We start from the raw sequence: 17,315 nt of genomic DNA on the forward strand, positions 1-17,315 counted from the left end.
TTCCAGAATCCTAAATGGTTCGAGTTTTTTAATTGTCCATTTTATTCCTTTTGAGGGAAATGATTTGCTGAGCTTCTCACTCTGCCATTTGCCATTCCAGAAATGAATAGATAGATGTGTATATAGATACCTTTATTCATATTCTTTATAAGTTCCTCTACAAATTTCAGCCTTTATTTTTATTTTTGAGACAGAGTTTTGTTCTTGTTGCCCAGGCTGGAGTGCAATGGCGCGATCTTGGCTCACCGCAACCTCCACCTCCCAGGTTCGAGCAATTCTGCCTCAGCCTCCTGAGTAGCTGGGATTACAGGCATGCACCACCACAGCTGGCTAATCTTGCACTTTTAGTAGAGACAGGGTTTCTCCATGTTGGTCAGGCTGGTCTCGAACTCCCGACCTTAGGTGATCCGCCCACCTCGGCCTCCCAAAGTGCTGGGATTACAGCAGTGAGGCACTGTGACTGGCCTATTTTCAGCCTTCTTAAAGCTTTACTCTTCCCATCTGAAAGGCCTTTATCCAATTCCAGCAAAGCCCTACACATCTTTCCTGTTCTCACAAGACTAAAAGCTTTCACAGAACCTTTCCTGATTTCCCAAACTTTGAGTGATTCTTCCATGTTTGTACATCCATAGTTAGTTCATAACTTCTACAACTCTTCACATTCTGCCTTATAATAATCATTTGTGGACATGTCTTTACCTCTTCTATTAGGTTATCAGCTGCTTAAGGATGTAGACAGTATCCTAGTCATCTTTTTATTCCTCTTAACAACAAATTTACTGAATAAACACCCTAGTTCTCAGAGGCCGATACTCTTTCCACCAGGCCAGGCTGCCTCATTTAAGGGTGATTGTAGTCCATTACTCTTGATTCTGAGTTTTCTATCAATAAAAGCTTTATCAAAACCATACACACTAAGAAAAGTCTACGCCTTATAAAAAAGATGGCACGTATTGCTTTCTTTTTCTGCAAATGTAGAAAATACACAGCAAACAATGATTCACAGAGTGTCGGGAGGGCCTAGTGTCAGGGATCCTTAATTAGTAAGGAATCCAAAATTGTAGTCCTTGGTCTTCCCCTGACTGATTGGTTGTAAGGCCTTAGGCAAGTTATTCAGCTTCTCTGGACCTCAGTTTATTTTCTGTAAAACGGAACTGGACTAGAACATTGGAATGTAATCCATGAGATCATTAATATAGTTATTCCACACATTTTTTGAGCTTTCACCTACTGTTTGCCAGAAGCTTTCATAGGCTTCAAAATATATATAGAAATCAAAATCTGTACCCTCAAACAGGACTGGCTTGCTTAATATTGTGGCTTTCAGTATTATATGGGTAGAGTACGATCCTAATCAAGCTTAACATAGATTTGGGAGGGAGGAGGATAATGAGGAAAGTAACTGACACTGGAACTGAATTTTAAGAGTTAATTGAATTTGAAAACAAGGGGAAAGGGAGCTATTTGATAAGGCAAAGATACTTGATGAAGGGGCCAGGACTATGAGATCCAAAGCACAGGTAGGGAGATTGGCCTTGAACTTGAACAAGGACATCCATTTTACTGAGAGCTATAAGACAGCCCTCTCCTGTAGCTCTTAAAGGCCTTGAGTGGGGGTCCAACAGGGGCACCTACCAAGATCCCCAAGAGTGATTCTCCCTTTTAAATTCAGCGTTCAGTCCTCCCCCAGTACCAAAGAGCCCATAAGATGCAAAAGTGAATCTTACTTAAAAAGAGGTTAAGGGACTCCCCTGGGAATAGCTTTCAAAAATACTTATCACTCATCAAAACTTCGAATGACTCAAAATGAATTTGGTGTGGGCTCAGCATTTTGAAGCAGTTCAGCAGTAAGAGTCTAGAAATTTTTGCCACTAGAGGGCAGTAGTATGTTTCTCCCCTCCCTCTCCTCCCTCTCCTCCCTCTCCTCCCTCTCCTCCCTCTCCTCCCTCTCCTCCCTCTCCTCCCTCTCCTCCCTCTCCTCCCTCTCCTCCGTCTCCCCTCTCCCCTCTCCGCTCTCCCCTCTCTCCCTCGCCTCTCCCTCCTTCCCATTGTTAGCTGATTGAAGCCTGGGAGGCTGGAGATACAGTGAAACACCTTGCTTAAGTTTGTCAATACACCCTGCCTCTGACTGACGGTAGGATGCCAAGGTTCTTGGTTGTTCAGGCAAGCCTACTATACCAGCAGCCTGCTGGGGCCTCCACTGGAACCAAGTCAGTGATGAAACGTTCTACAAACAGAAGAGTAAAAAGACTTTCCCCTTTCCTTTAAAATGTGACTGCCTTCTTTTAAAGACATTGAGCTAATAGTTAAGAGTTATTAGAAGATGAAAAATGTAATCTCGTGACAGAAGAGAATCCTAGAAAAATTCTGATTTGAACCCTATGAATGATTTTAGCTCATGTAGAACAATAGGTGTGTTGTGGAATAGTTTATTTCCTGACATAAATTTTAGTTGTCCATAGTTGTTAGGACATAACTCTGCCTAAGTCCTTTTGAAATTATTTTTCTTTAAACATTTATTGAATATATATGTACCAAAAACTGTGTGAGGCACTGGAGATCCAGAGCCAACCATGACATCGAACCTCTGGAGCCTCCAAGCCGGAAGAGGATGATGGGCAAGCCGAAGGTTATGTTTTGCTAGTAAAGGTGTGTACCAAATGCTACTAGAGTGTAGAAGGAAGATGAGTCAGGGAACAGGGGAAGTGAGTCTACCTAATTAAGGGTGAGGTTTGGGGGCTGGAATTGAACCTTTTGAAGTAGGGAAGAGCTACGTGGTGATGAAGAGAGAGTGGTGAGAAATTTGTAACTTGAGCTTTCAGAGAGGAATTACCCATTTGAAATTTGAGCAATGAGAAATTTGTAGGTTGTGATAGGAGTCTAGCTGCAACAAATGAGGGAAAGACATTCTAGGAAAAGGAGTCATTGACGGCACGGAGGCAAGGAGGGCACTGCAGTTTACAGCACCCAGTCCTTCTGGGCAGGGCTGCCAAAGGGTTACCACAATGCACGACCCATTCAAAGAAGAGCAAGAGGCTGGAGCAGAATGAGCTAGGGGAAGGTAGAAGAGGAGACCAGCAAAGTAACAGGGTCCCATCTTGGAAGACCCTGTAGTCCCTTATCAAGAGTTTGACTTTTGGCCAGGCGCAGTGGCTCACGCCTGTAATCCCAGTACTTTGGAGGCTGAGTGGGAGGATCACTTGAGCCCAGCAGTTCGAGAACAGCCTGGGCAACACGACAAAACCCTGTCACTACTAAAACTACAAAAAAATTAGCCAGGTGTAATGCACACCTGGAGTCTCAGCTACTGGGGAGGCTGAGGTGGGAGAAGCCTGGGAGGTCAAGGCTGTAGTGAGCCTTGATCGTGCCACTGCACTCCAGCCTGGGCGACAGAGTGAGACCCTGTCTCAGAAAAAAAAAATTTTTGACTTTTACACCAAGTAAAATAGAAGCCCCAGGAGACTGAGCACACTTGTGACATGATCTGCTCTGTTTTCCAAGGGTCACTCTGGCTTCTGTGTGGAAAACAGATGGTAGGGGAGCCATGATGGGAGAAGGGACACCAGTTTGGAGGCTACTGAAATAATTCAGGTGAGGAATGCTGGTGGCTCAGACCAGTGATGAGGGAGAACAACTATGGTCTATATTTTGAAGGTAAAGTTGACGCGATTGATTATGGGCATGAAAAAGAAAAGGTTTGACTCCAGTGTGTTTGATCTGAGCTATTGGAAGAATGCAGTGACCATTTTTGAATGGAGAAGATTAAGATCTAGGAGGGGTGCAATGATGAATTTGTTCTTGAACATGTTAAATTTTCATTTCTTATTAAACATCTACCTGTTTACTGAGAGTAAGTAGTTAACTATGTGAACCTGGAATTCTGGAGAGGTCTGGGCTGGAGATACAAATTTGGACATTTGTCAAGGTATATATAGCCTGTAGACTTGAGATCCCTTAGGGTAAGCCACTTAGAGGTTGAGAAAAGAAATCACCCAAGGGCTGAGCCCTGAGGCCATCCAGTGTTTAGAGGTCTGTGGGATAAGAAGGGAGCAGAGAAGACCAGAGAGAGCCAAGGGACTCGGGGGGAAACCCCAGAAACCAAGGAGGAGGGAGTGAGCCACTGATGGATTAAGTAAAATGAGTCCTGAGAATTGGATTGGGTTTGGCAACGTGCTGATGATCGGTGATCTTGACAAAAACTGTTCTGTAGAATAAGGGGGCAGAAGCCAGCTCAGAGGAAGTTCAAGAGGAAATGGAAGAAGAGGTAGAGACAATGAGTGTAAACAACCCTTCATAGGAGTTTCACTTGCGATGAGGAGCATAAAAACAGGTGGTAGCCAGGCATTAGAGATAGAGGATCAAGAAGAGATTTTTCTTTTGGAGGGCAATATTACAATCTGTTTCTATTCTGATGGGAATACTCCCTCAGAGAGGAAAAGTTTGGTATTGCAGGAGAGAGGATAATTGCAGGAACCATGTCCTTAGGTAGGCGGTAGGCGTGGCCTCGCCGGAGTGTTTGGACAGTTCCCTCATTGTAACCGGAGGGAAGCTGAGCACCGGGAAGAGAAGCAGGTAGTACGAGGGGCAGCACAGGGGAGTTCTCTTCTGATTGCTTCTATTTTCTCAACGAAATAGGAAGTAAGATTATTAAGAGTGGGAATAGGGGAGAAGATGTCGGCATTTAAGGCGAAAGAACTTGAGAAAAAGGATAAGAAATAGTTTTATAGGAAAGTGGCAGTCTGAAGGATAGGGAAACTGCCTGTTTTATTTTCTGTCAAACTGGACTAATAATGTTACCTGTGGACTCTCTACCAACCCCCCCGACTGAGGACAACTTGAAAAGCCAAATAAATCTTAAAACGAGGCTTAGTGCAGTAGCTCACACCTGTAATCCCAGCACTTTGGGAGGCCGAGGCAAGCGTATCACCTGAGGTCAGGAGTTCAAGACCAGCCTGACCAACATGACAAAACCCCATTTCTACTAAAAATACAAAATTAGCACGGCATGGTGGCACGCGCCTGTAATCCCAGCTATTCGGGAGGCTGAGGCAGGAGAATTGCTTGAACCCGGGAGGCAGAGGTTGCAGTGAGCCAAGATTGCACGACTGCACTCTAGCCTGGGCAACAAGAGCAAAACTGTATCTCAAAAAGAAAAAAAAAAGAAAAAGAAAAAAAAAAAAAGAAAAAAATCTTAAAAAGAAAAATCTTTTAAAAGCATTGAAGAACCAAAAGCCTAGTGAAGAATGACCAGACCAAAATCTAGGAGGAATGAACCCAAAGAAGTAAACTGCCCAGCATTCCAGGCTACCTTGACCTGAAGGCGTTTGTTAATAAGGAAGAAACATCCAGGACACTGAGTTCCTCAACTGTGCCTGGAGGGGAGCATCGAAATCAGCCACCCACCTGCACTCCCAGTCCTTTTAGGCTCACCTTCAATTCCTGTGTCTATGGGATGCTCTAGGAAGAGGAACAAGGCAGAGCCTCTGCCTTATAATCTGCTGGGTTTGAGGAAGGAGAAGCCAGGCAGTTGTCCCTGGAGATTGGATTGTTTGTTTTATCTTATCCGCCTTAGGAAGCAGAAAGCAGTATGGTAAAAGGAGAGGACCCCCGATGAGGAAGGAAAAGAAGGCTGTGTATGGTAGCTCACGCCTGTAACTCAGCACTTCAGGAGGCTGTGGTGGGAGGACTGCTTGAGGCCAGGAGTTTGAGACCAGCCTGGACAACATAGTGAGACTCTGATTCTACAAAAAATAATAAATTAGCCAAGCGTGGTGGCTCACACCTATAGTCCTAGCTACTCCGAAGGCCGAGGCAGGAGAATTGCTTGAGCTATAACTTCAGCAGAAGTGAGCTATGATCATGCCTCTGCACTCCAGCCTAGGCAACAGACTGAGACCTTGTCTCTAAAAATGAAGAAGATAGACGCAGAATGGGAGCAGCAGTAGGGTCATTCAGGGATTCTTCATGCAGAACTCCAACCACAGCACAGTTCTGCTAACTTCTGGGAGCAGGGAGCTACAGAGAGCAGCAGTCCCCACCTAGCACCCCAAGATCGTATATGCGATACTGCACTTCAGAGGTCCCCTGTCCTCACAGGGAGGTATCAGCTTAGCCCCTCCACATTGTTCTAGCCTCATCACCCACCACTTCCTGCTTCCCAGCTCACACTGTTCCAGCACCAAAATGGGTAGGTGGCTCAATTGGCTGATGGGGAAGAGAAATAGACTGGGCCACAGGAGCCAGAGGGACAAAGAATGTACACATGTGGGGTGTACATGCAAATGGAGAAGGGGGAAGATGTGAAGCTGGCATTGTTTGTAAGAGTGCAGGGATCTATGGCTACATGTGTCACTGTGTGACCAGTGAGAGGGGTTATATATCATAGGAGTTACTGTCTGGGTGGCCCCTAGCCCTCTCTGCTGGAGTCCCACCCCACTTGACTATGCAGCCAGGCTAACATAATGGAGACCAGCAGAAAGCCCTGCACTCCTGGGCTTAGCAAAAGGCACTTCAAGCGAGAAAGAGCAAGGCCAAAGGTAGCCAGCTGAGCCCTGTAGGGCCAAAGCATCACCCACCTCCTATTCCCAGTCAAGGCAGGCGGCATCACTGAGGAGACAGCCTGCTGAGGCTTTGGACTGTCAGAGTTCTTCAGTGCAAGGAGCAAAAACCAACTCTGGCTACTTACATAAAAGGTGTTTATGGAAGGATATATGGAAGTTCAGATAGTCTGCAGAAAGTCAGAGGCCTAGGCTTGAAGAATAAGCAGACAGCAGGGGTTTTAGAGGCCAGGCCACAGAAACCCCTGGACAGGGGCCACTTCCAGACAGCCCCATTGCTGGACCACCCCAGACCTGTTCTTAGTGTCCCCTTGCTTTACAGCCTCATGTAAGCTTTGAAGTTTGTGTTTAGGTGAACAGTGTCTGTTGCATATTCACTGTATGATCTTGGGCCACAACTATAACATCTCTTTCTGAGCCTCAATTTTTTCATCTGAAAAATGGGATAATTATACACCTATTACAGAGTGGTTATGAAGATTAAATAGGTTGTCCCACATGGCATCACTAGGCCCGACCAGCTGAGGCTCAGACCATCCTTCCTTCTGGAACAGTTTGTCCTGTTGGACTGGAGTCTGGGGCAGAGGAGTCTAGGACTTCAGTCACAATCACCACTTGGCTCCAGCCTTACTCAACACCTTCCAGTCTACCACGACTCTTGTAAGTGGAGGGTAGTTGCCGCATGTCCTGTGAAGACTATATATCTCTCTACACCTCAGGCTCTTCTCATTCAGCTTAGCAATAACACCCTTATAGGTCAAGCCCTTCTAAAATGCCAGGCACTCTGCTAATCACACTGCAAACATCATCTCATGTATTTCTCATAACAAACTGAGGGAGGTAGTAGCATCACTCGCATTTTCAGGTGAGGAAACTGAGCCTCAGAGAGGCTAAGGGGCTTCCCCACGGTTATTCAAAACAAAAGCTTGCACTCCTAACCACTAGGCGATACCACCTCTAACAATGGCTGGTTGAGTCCGCCTGTGGGCCCAGCCCTCACCACTTCAGCTTAGAATACGAAGCCAACCATTCCTGAGAGCCAGTGCCCACTGGAAATGTTACAGGGATCCTTCACTCCCCTGCAGAGCTTGGGGGGCCTCTTCTTCCACAGCTTGGTATAAGGTTGTTGCCCAGGCTGGGTGAGTTTCGCTGGAGCTCTGGGCTGCCCCACAAGGGTCTGCAGCTGACTGGGACCTCAGAAGCCTGGCCAGGCCACCCTCCTGGCTCACAGGAAGCAGCACCAGAGGAGGAGGAAGTCATGGCCTTGAGGTTACCCTCTGCCTGGGGTAGGGGCAAGGGTGGGCTGCAGCTTCCAGGAGCTGTGCAGGACCAGCTCTTTTCGGCACTGTCCACAGCACAGTCCCTGAAGACGTCAGGACTGAGAAGAAAACTGGAGACTGCTGGAAGCCTCCCAAAGGCATGTCAGGCAGGGATATTCTCCTGAAAGGGCACCCGTGTGACGCAATCCGCAGTTCCCTCTGGGCATTCAGGGCCTCAGCACTCTTCAGACCAATACTGGGAAATGGCAACCCTGTTTGTGGAGAAAAGAAGGAAGCAGCTCACACCTGGCTCCAGTAGAGATGGCACATTTTATTTTGCCCCTTTGATGAAATGTTTCCAAGAAACACAAAGTGAAACATGCTGAGGGTTTGGTATTTTTCCACTTGACAAACATCTGTGATTTCAAAGGCACTTGGTGCTTCTCACATACTTTATTCCTTTCCTTCTTTCTTCACCCACATTCACTGTCAGCCTAGCTCAGGAAGAGGGTATTGAAGATCACCTGTGCATACACAGCTCAAAGTGCATTTCTGGTGTTGTGGGGAGGCCCAAGGGAGACGGCCTGAAGAGGTGCAGCAGCCTCATTCACCCAGAGCCCATGGCTTATTGTTCACGGGCCAGCAAAGTTTCTTGAAAAGTAACAGCAGGGAGCAGAATACTCCTTGGCCTCTCCAGGAGCCAGTGGATGCCAGAAGAGACCTTGGTTGATACGGTTCCTGATCTCCCAGCAACACTGGAAGAGCAAAGGCTGCAGAGAGCACAGCCACAGCCACTCAGCACACCTTAGCCACGCAGTGATGCTTCCCAGAGCTTTCACTTTCTTGGACTTAAGAACCACAAAACTCCTCCTAAATGAAACTAGCCATTTTTAATCATCTAGCTTGAGGGGGACCTAGTGATCGTTTCTGGGGGTACTTTGCAAATTCAAAAACTGCAAAGGGGGGAGGGGCTTTTAAAAAAGTCATGCAACATTTGTTTGTTTACAAATCACATTGGTAATCATTAGTGCTGAGTTACTGTAGGATTTACAGTGATTCATTGTATTTAGTCCCTACCATCCAGAAGCTATCAATATATTGTCATTTCTACTTTGCTCTCAGGCTGCTTTGAAGCAGGAAAATTATCTAGAAAGAGCTTCATTCCATTTAGTCTTTTTGTCAATAATTTTAAAATCTGGTTTTTGTTGGTGAAAGTGACTCATTTAACAGTTAAGCTAAAGACATTTTTGGCTGGAGTGAGTGTAGCCATTATGGGTTTAATTCAATTTGACAAGCATTGATTGAGCATCTGTTCTATGGCAAGGACTAGGATAGGCACCAGAGGTGCAGAGGTGACTGAAAGATGGCACCTATTCTCAAGAATATCACAGCAGTCTAAACATACCCAAGCTGGAAGGTGGACTCTGTGCTATAGAACAGGCCTAATGTGCTGTGGGCAGAGAGAGTTGGAAATTAGGAAAGCTTCATGAAGAAGGTGGCATCAGAGAGTTAAAACACTGCCTGCAACCCCTTCTATCTATGGGTCCTATCTTTCTTTTTCTCTTCCAAATCTAGTCTGTTTATTAATTCATGTAATCATGTAATTCACACATTTGCCAAATAGTCATTAAGCCCATGATGTCCCAGGCACAGTTCTAGACATGGGAGACACACTGGTGAGTAAGACAATTTGTGTACTTTTAGTAGGGCAAGGATGGATGACGATAACCTACAAATGAATAAACAAATAGAATGTCAATTGTAATGGGTATTGCAAATAAAAGTAAAATAGTGTGAGGGGTGCAAACAGTGAGTGCGGATGGGGAAGGCATGTGTATCCTGTATTAAACATAGTGTTAAGGAAGGCTGTCTAAAATGGAGATACTTGTGCAGACACCTGAATGGAGGGACAGAGGGAGCCATGGGAGTTCTGGGCCGACAGTATTCTTGGCAGAGGGAAGGAGTGGCAAGCACAAAGACCCTGAGGCAAAAACACATGTGATGGCCCAGGATGGCAGGAGGACGGCGACGAGCAGAAGGATGGGGAGAGCTAGGCTGGAAAGACAAGCAGGGGCCAGATCATGAAGGCCAAGGTAAGGAGTATGGATTTTTTTTTCTAAGGGTGGTAGGAAGCTACTAGAAGCTTGGAAGGGAGTCATATGATCTAATTTGTATTTTTGAAGATTATTATGGCTTTGGGGTTTAGAATAAACTTTAAGAGAATCAAGAAGGGAAGCAAAGAGAACTTGAGAAATGTTTCCCATTGGAGAAATGAAAAACACAGTTGACATTTCTGATATAGGGAAAATAGAGGAGTAAATCCGGGGAAGGAGGACTTCATGGAGTCAATGTTGGTCATAAGTGTAAAATGCTCACTAGCTATCTGAGTGGGGATTTCGAACAGGCAGTAGGATATTTGAGTCTGAAGTTCAGGAAGTAGTCAAGAATACCCATTCCACCCAGAAGGCAAATTAGATAAGGACTAACAATAGTTCTTTAATATTCAATACCCAGGAAGTTATTAGAACCTTTTTTTTTTTTTTTTTTTTTGCCATAGTAACATTCATAGAATGACAGAGAGGTAAAAGCCAAATTGTCGAGGTGAAGATAATGAGTATAGATTATTCTTTCAAAAGAATCAGATTTCAGCTTTGTTAATTCTATTTTTCTTTGCTTTCTACTTCATTAATTTCTACTGTTTATTATTTACCTCCTCCTATTGTCTTTAAGGTTTCTGTTCATTTTCTTAAGGTGGAGACTTACCTGATTAATTTCTTCTTTCCTAATACAAGTGTTTAAGGCTTGTACAAATTTGTTTGAAAGGTTTCTTTCAAGTATTTGCTTCTAATGTTGAATTTGTTTCAAATATTTGGAAAAAACGTCAAATATTACATATGCTGCTTTCAATAAGCTTTGATATGTAGTGATTTCACTATCACTTACTTCTAAGTATTTTTAAATTTTCGTGATGAATTCATCTTTGACCCTGCCTCCTGTCTTTATTTCAAAAAGGATGCAATTGCAAAGATGAGTTTACTGCAGAAAACCAACAAAAATGACAGATTTGAATAACAAACAAATGGAAATTCTAGGAATGAAAAATATAACCACCAAAATGAAAAACACAGTCAATAGATTAAACAAAAGATTAGACACATTGAAAGAGAATGTTTCCAGAGTGCAGGAAATAAATATAAGAATAAAGAAAAATGAAGGAGAAGTTAAGAGCAAAGATATTAAGTCAGAATTAAAATATTCTAAACAATACTCTGAGTTCAGGGCAGGAGCACTGGAGCTAAATCTTAGGAGAGGAATGAAGATGTGGATTGACTGCAAGACTTTATGATAAACACGTACAGTCAACTTTGCAGTAACCACTAAAAGAATAGAAACAGCATGTAAACATTCCCAATCTGTAGAGAGAGAACACAATGAAGTGAAGGAAATAGCTTGGTAATTTTTATAAAAGGCAAGAATGAGGAAAGACAGGAATGATCAGGCTAAGGTGAAACAGTGATGTGCTGTTTATGTGAGGCATAACTAAATGATAAGAATATGGAAAAGTTAAGTGTCCCATCCCACACAAATTGAGGGTTTCAACATAAAAGAGACATGATCAGACTTGTGCTGTAGGAAGGTGATACTGACTGCAACCACCTGTAACATGGGATGTGCACTGTAGGAGGACAAGATGGAGTCCTGGGCTTGGGAGCTTTGAGCTAGCTTGGGCCTGCTCTAAGGCTGTGGCAGTGGCAGTGGGGATAGGCTGGGCGGGCTGGGGAGATGAAAAGGCCATTTCAGTTATGCTGAGATAAAGTTAAAATGACAGCCACTGGCCTCTGGTCTCAAACAGGGAAATCAAAACCTGGCCTGCATTGTGAACCCAACATCAAGGGTTTGGGAATTGTGTAAGTCTGACCTTTGTTCACTTCCAAGTGATGTCATCAGCTCACGGGGCCTCTGAGCCTCCTAATCCTGCCGTTGAGGCAGGTGGCTGTCAAGCTGTCACGTTGAAAACCTGCTTCTGGAGTTGTTGTTTGGGGCTCTGCTCCTTCAGAAAGTAGAGAGAAACTCACACGGTATCTGAAAACTACCAACCCTCATGTTATTCCAATAAAAATAATCTCTTCCACTTAAATAAAGCTTGCTTGGTTCAGATGTTTGCTCTCACAAGTTCTTCACAACTTGCCATGTGAGGAGATGCTATTATTTTATTAGGCTGTGCGGATATTATTTTTCACATTTCTTTTTACTGAGAGGAGACAGAGATCCAGAGAGTTGATATGGTTTGCCCAAGCTCACCCAGTGTCAGTGGCAGAGCTGAGAGTGCAAACCAGGTTGTCTGGTGTGGGCTCAGGCTCTCTGTGCTGTCAGGTTTGAACTCGTTTTGGTAATAGGAGGGAGTCAGGAGAATAGAAACTGGCCAACTCCAGCCTATATTTTCATCCTCTGCCACCCACTAGTCTTCCTCCTTCTTTATGTAAAGAGTGTTTTTTCCCCCAACAAATAAGAAAATTTTGGGATAAATATAAAACCCTGCATTTAGATTTTAACAGTAGCTTTCTCAAGTTTAAGCTGGAGGAGGCAGTTCCTGAGAAAATGAACAATATCCAAATAATAGTAGTTCCTAAAAGAGAAAATAGAGGCAGAAAATAAATTTAAAAAAAATTCCCAGAACTAAGAAAGACATGATTTTACAAATTGAAAGGACTCTCCAGTACCTATCACAGAAAAAAAAATAGACTACATATCTGAAACTGTGGCATTTCTGAACACTATGAACAAAGAAATTTGGAATGCTTCTAGAGAGAGTAGGGGGATAAAAAGGTCATATAAAAATGATCAGGAATCAGAATGGATTTGGATTTCTCAAAAGTAACCCTGGAAGCAAGAACATGTGGACCATTGCTTTCAATATTCCATGGGAAAATGATATTCAACCTAGAATTTGTATTCAGCCAAATTATCAAGCGTGTAAGGAGCATGAAGACATTTTCAAGGCCAGCACGGTGGCTCAGGCCTGTAATCCTAGTACTTTGGGAGGCCGAGGAGGGTGGATCACCTGAGGTCAGGAATTCGAGACCAGCCTGACCAATATGGTGAAACCCCCTCTCTACTAACAATACAAAAATTAGATGGGAGTGGTGGTGCACGCCTGTAGTCCCAGCAACTCGAGAGGCTGAGGCGAGAGGATCACCTGAGCTGGGGAGGTCGTGGCTGCAGTGAGCTGTGATCAGGCCACCGTACTCCAGCCTGGGAGCCAGAGCAAGATCCTATCTATCAATAAATAATAAATAAATAAATAAATAAATAAATAAATAAATAAATGACATTTTCAGACAAGCAAGGTCTTAAAAAATTTACCACCTAATGAGAGATGGCTACACTAAGATCAGTATTTAGCTGAAGCAATAAGTCACCATTGAATGAATGAATGAAATGGAATGAAACCCCGAGACACATGAGTAAACTAGAAAATTTATTTTTAAGGCTTACTTATTAATATAATTTTATTATTAAGTTTAAGAGGTCAGTTTTTAAAATTTGTCATTAGAAGTCACTAATAATAATTTGTCATCACTTCAATCTGCTGGATTACTCCTGTGTCATTACATTTGTCATATAAATAGAAACTTTGAACTGAGGTTGGTGAGGACACAAGCTGTTTTTTAGTATCTTCTTGCCAGTACAAGGCACACTAGTGGTGATGTTGCTCCCAAATAATTAATCTTTTCTTTTCTCCGCAGTAACTAAGGTAATGCTTATTTCCCTTTCAACTCCTACTTGAAGATTTGATTGCTGGTAAAGATGCTATTTGAAGCATATTGAAGTTTTGTGCTATCTGAATATTTCAGAAGGAAATTTCAGATTTTTGCCCTCACATACATTGTGTATTTCTTTAATCCTTGGATAAACAAGGATGTAAATAAAGTAATGTAACTAGATTTCAGAATAGCAAAATCTATAAATTTCCATCTGTATTCAAGATTTCATTGCATGCATATCAGTGTCAGCATCTTTTCTTAAGTAGAATGAAAGGTGGGTCTTTCAATAAGGATAATTCAAGAAAAAGTTATCCTCTCAAGATCCATGATTTTGATGACTTCTCCAGCAGAGTCCAGCATATGAATTGATTTCTCTCCAATCAACTTTTGGGCATTAGCAAATCCTGCTAACAAGTTATCATTATTATTATTACCTGAAGCATACAATATTAAGGTATTTTTTAAAATCAAGCAATTTTTTAATATGTGATGGCTGCTGTTCCACTTGTTTTCACATCTCATATAAGTAAATAACAAAACAATTTCAAAGCCATGCAGTTTCTCTTTAAAGCAGAACGATGAGAATGGCTCACTATCTTCATGCTTTGGCCTGTAATTCAGTTAAGATATACTGTTATAATTACATTTTAAATACACAACTTAAGGATGTGTACAAAATGTTTTGCTTGTGATTCCTAAATCACTCGTTACCTTCACCACGTTTTTCCCATGGTCAGTCTATAGGTCTGTGTTCTACTTTATGAGTATGTCTGTCAGTTTCACCATTCTCTTGGTCAAACTGCCTTACCCTGATCTCCCACCTCATTTCTTTGCAAGCATTCATCATTAATCCATTGTATTCTCGCTTTGTCACCCAGGCTGGAGTGCAATGACACAATCTCAACTCACTGCAACCCCTGCCTCCCATGTTCAAACGATTCTCCTGCCTCAGCCTCCTGAGTAGCCTGTAGCTGGGACTACAGGCACATGCCATCACACCCAGCAAATTTTTGTATTTTTATTAGAGACAAGGTTTCACCATGTTGACCAGGCTGGTCTCAAACTCCTGACCTCAAGGGATCCACCCTCCTTGGCCTCCCAAAGTGCTGGGATGACAGGCCTGAGCCACCTCTCTCGGTAGTGACAATCTTTAAGAACAAAGTCTGTTTCTGCACATCCAAATGGCTAATGTTCAGGATACAGAAGTAGCACATTAAATAACATTATTAAAGTTTATACTTCTGGGAATGCTTTTTGCAGACCAACCCCTGCACCAAAAAAAAAAAAAAAAGTTATAAGAGCAAGACAAAAGACAAAAATAAATCTCTTTGAAGACATTACGTAGCTATTAATAGATACAGAGTCAGAGTTAGGTGGCCAGACTTGAGTGGCGAGAATATCAGAGCAAAGAAATACATTTTGAGATAAACCCAGAATTCTGCAGGGCTTTTTCCTTGAGGCATTTGGCAATTTAAAAGCAGCACAGGGCTGAGAAGCTAGGAAGCTGGGCAGCAGCAGACACTTAAATAAGGCTAGAAAGCTGAGCAGAGCTTTCAGCAGTCTAACAAGCCTAAGGAAACAAAAATTAGAGTTCAGGGTTCACCAAGAAAAGGCCCCAGTAAACACTCTAGACCTCCCATTAAGACACCCAGAAGCTATACTCTAAGAGGTAAGGTAAACCAGAAATAAAAGGTGTTCACAAAAGACTAAAACCTAGTCCTGAACCAGTGTAATCCCAATGTGATTAATAGGGGTTAATATGATCTGCTCCGTCTCTACCTCCCTACCAGAGAGTTATACAGCAGAAGAGAGAATTCATCACCAGGAAGACAGACTAACTGAAAATATCCATCCTAAAGTTCAGTGAGAAGGGAAAAAAAGAGATGGAAAGTACAGAAAAGACCATGAGACATATGTGATACAGTGATGAGGTCTAATATATAACAATATGTAATAGTCTCAGAAAAACAAAAAGAGAATGGGGCAGAAGCAATATTTTAAGAGCTACTAACCAAGAATTTTCTAAAACTGTGAAAAAAAAAATTCAGTTAACAGATTCAAAAGTTCTATGAGGCTGGGCGTGGTGGCTCATGCCTGTTATCCCAGCACTTTGGGAGACCAAGTCAGGTGAATCACTTGAGGTCAGGAGTTCAAGACCAGCCTGGCCAACAGGATGAAACCCTGTCTCTACTAAAAAATACAAAAATTAGCTGGACATGGTGGCATATGGCTGTAGCCCCAGCTACTTGGGAGGCTGAGGCAGGAGAATCGCTTGAACCCAGGAGGCAGAGGTTGCAGTGAGCTGAAATCACGGCACTGCACTCCAGCCTGGTGACAGAGCCAGACTCTGTCTCAAAAAAATAAATAAACATAAATTAAAAATTAAAGGAAAAAAAAGTGGGATTTCCTGGGCTATTATGATGGTGATGAATTTCAAGTGGTTGTGGCAGTATCGCTTTCCCGCCCTTTACATTACAGCTGAACGTGGCCACTTGGCAGAAGCAGCTGGCCACCTGGTGTTCGTTGGTTCTGTCCATCTGCTGCCTGCACAGACAGTCCAGCATGATGGTTATGGATGCTCAGGAGATCCTGCTCTTCAGCAACATCAAGCTGTGGAAGCTTCCTGTGGGATCAATCCAGGTTGTATTAGAGGAACTGAGGAAGAATGGGAACTTACAGTGGCTGGATAAGAGCAAGTCTAGTTTCCTAATCATGTGGCGGAGGCCAGAAGAATGGGGAAAACTCATCTATCAGTGGGTCTCCAGGAGTGGCCAGAACAACTCCGTACTCAGCCTGTATGAGCTGACCAATGGGGAAGACATAGAGAATGAGGTGTTCCACGGACTAAAGGAGGCCTTCTGTGGGCTCTGCAGGCCCTTCAGTAGGAACATAAGGCTGAGATCATCACCATCTCACTCGGAGACCAGTGATGGCTGAGGTGTCAGGTCCATCTGTCAGAGACCTGCTTCCTTTTACTTTCTATCTCCCACCTTTCCAGGGCTTTCAGAAGGAGACAGACTCGGTGGACCCACACATTGAACCTATGAATCCACCAGACTCAAAAGGGCTCCAGTCCTGAAGCCTGGGACCCAGGGGTGGGTTTCTCATACCCAATATGTCTGTCCCTGGGACAGGGTGAGGCTGAGGCACTCCAGAGAAAAATGCTTCTTCAAAGCTTGCCTACTTCCTTTCCTATCCTAGACTGCTTCTGAGCCAGGTTCTGTAAACCTAACACTTTATGTGTGTTCACATATGGAAGTTCATACACACATGCACCTGCACATGCTTCTGTCTCCTCCATCTTCTATCCCCTTAGCTGCTGTTGCCTCCCTTCTCAGGCTGCTGCTGGATCTTTCCTAGGGAATGTGGGAAGCCTGGCCGCAGGCAGCCATCCAAGCAATAGAAAGATAGGAGGCCCATGGGCCTGGCACTGACAGGCAGGGCCCAACATTGATTTATGTTATTAAAATCTCAACTGCCCCCACTTCAGACAGTAAAAACTGAGCTATATGCTGCTCACAATAAATTCAGTTGAAATATAATGATTAGAAATGTAAAAAGTAGTAAGAAGGAATAAGGTACGCCATGGAAATACTAATCAAAAGAAAGCAGATATAACTATATTAACATCCAAAGCATGATAAATCATATCTCCATTGCATAAAAGAATATAATCAGGAGTGTTTTTAAATATCTTTTTATTTAATCTGGAATTCATAGCTTGAACAAATCTC

The 17,315-nt window shown here is 43.3% G+C and overlaps 1 pseudogene; it reads left to right on the top strand.

The window, feature by feature from the left end:
• Positions 1–14,285: 14,285 nt before the first annotated feature.
• LOC129397565 (vacuolar protein-sorting-associated protein 25-like) lies at positions 14,286–16,511 on the top strand (annotated as a pseudogene).
• The last annotated feature ends 804 nt before the right edge of the window (positions 16,512–17,315 follow it).

This window comes from Pan paniscus, chromosome 1 (assembly GCF_029289425.2).
Source record: "Pan paniscus chromosome 1, NHGRI_mPanPan1-v2.0_pri, whole genome shotgun sequence".
NCBI lineage: Eukaryota > Metazoa > Chordata > Mammalia > Primates > Hominidae > Pan > Pan paniscus.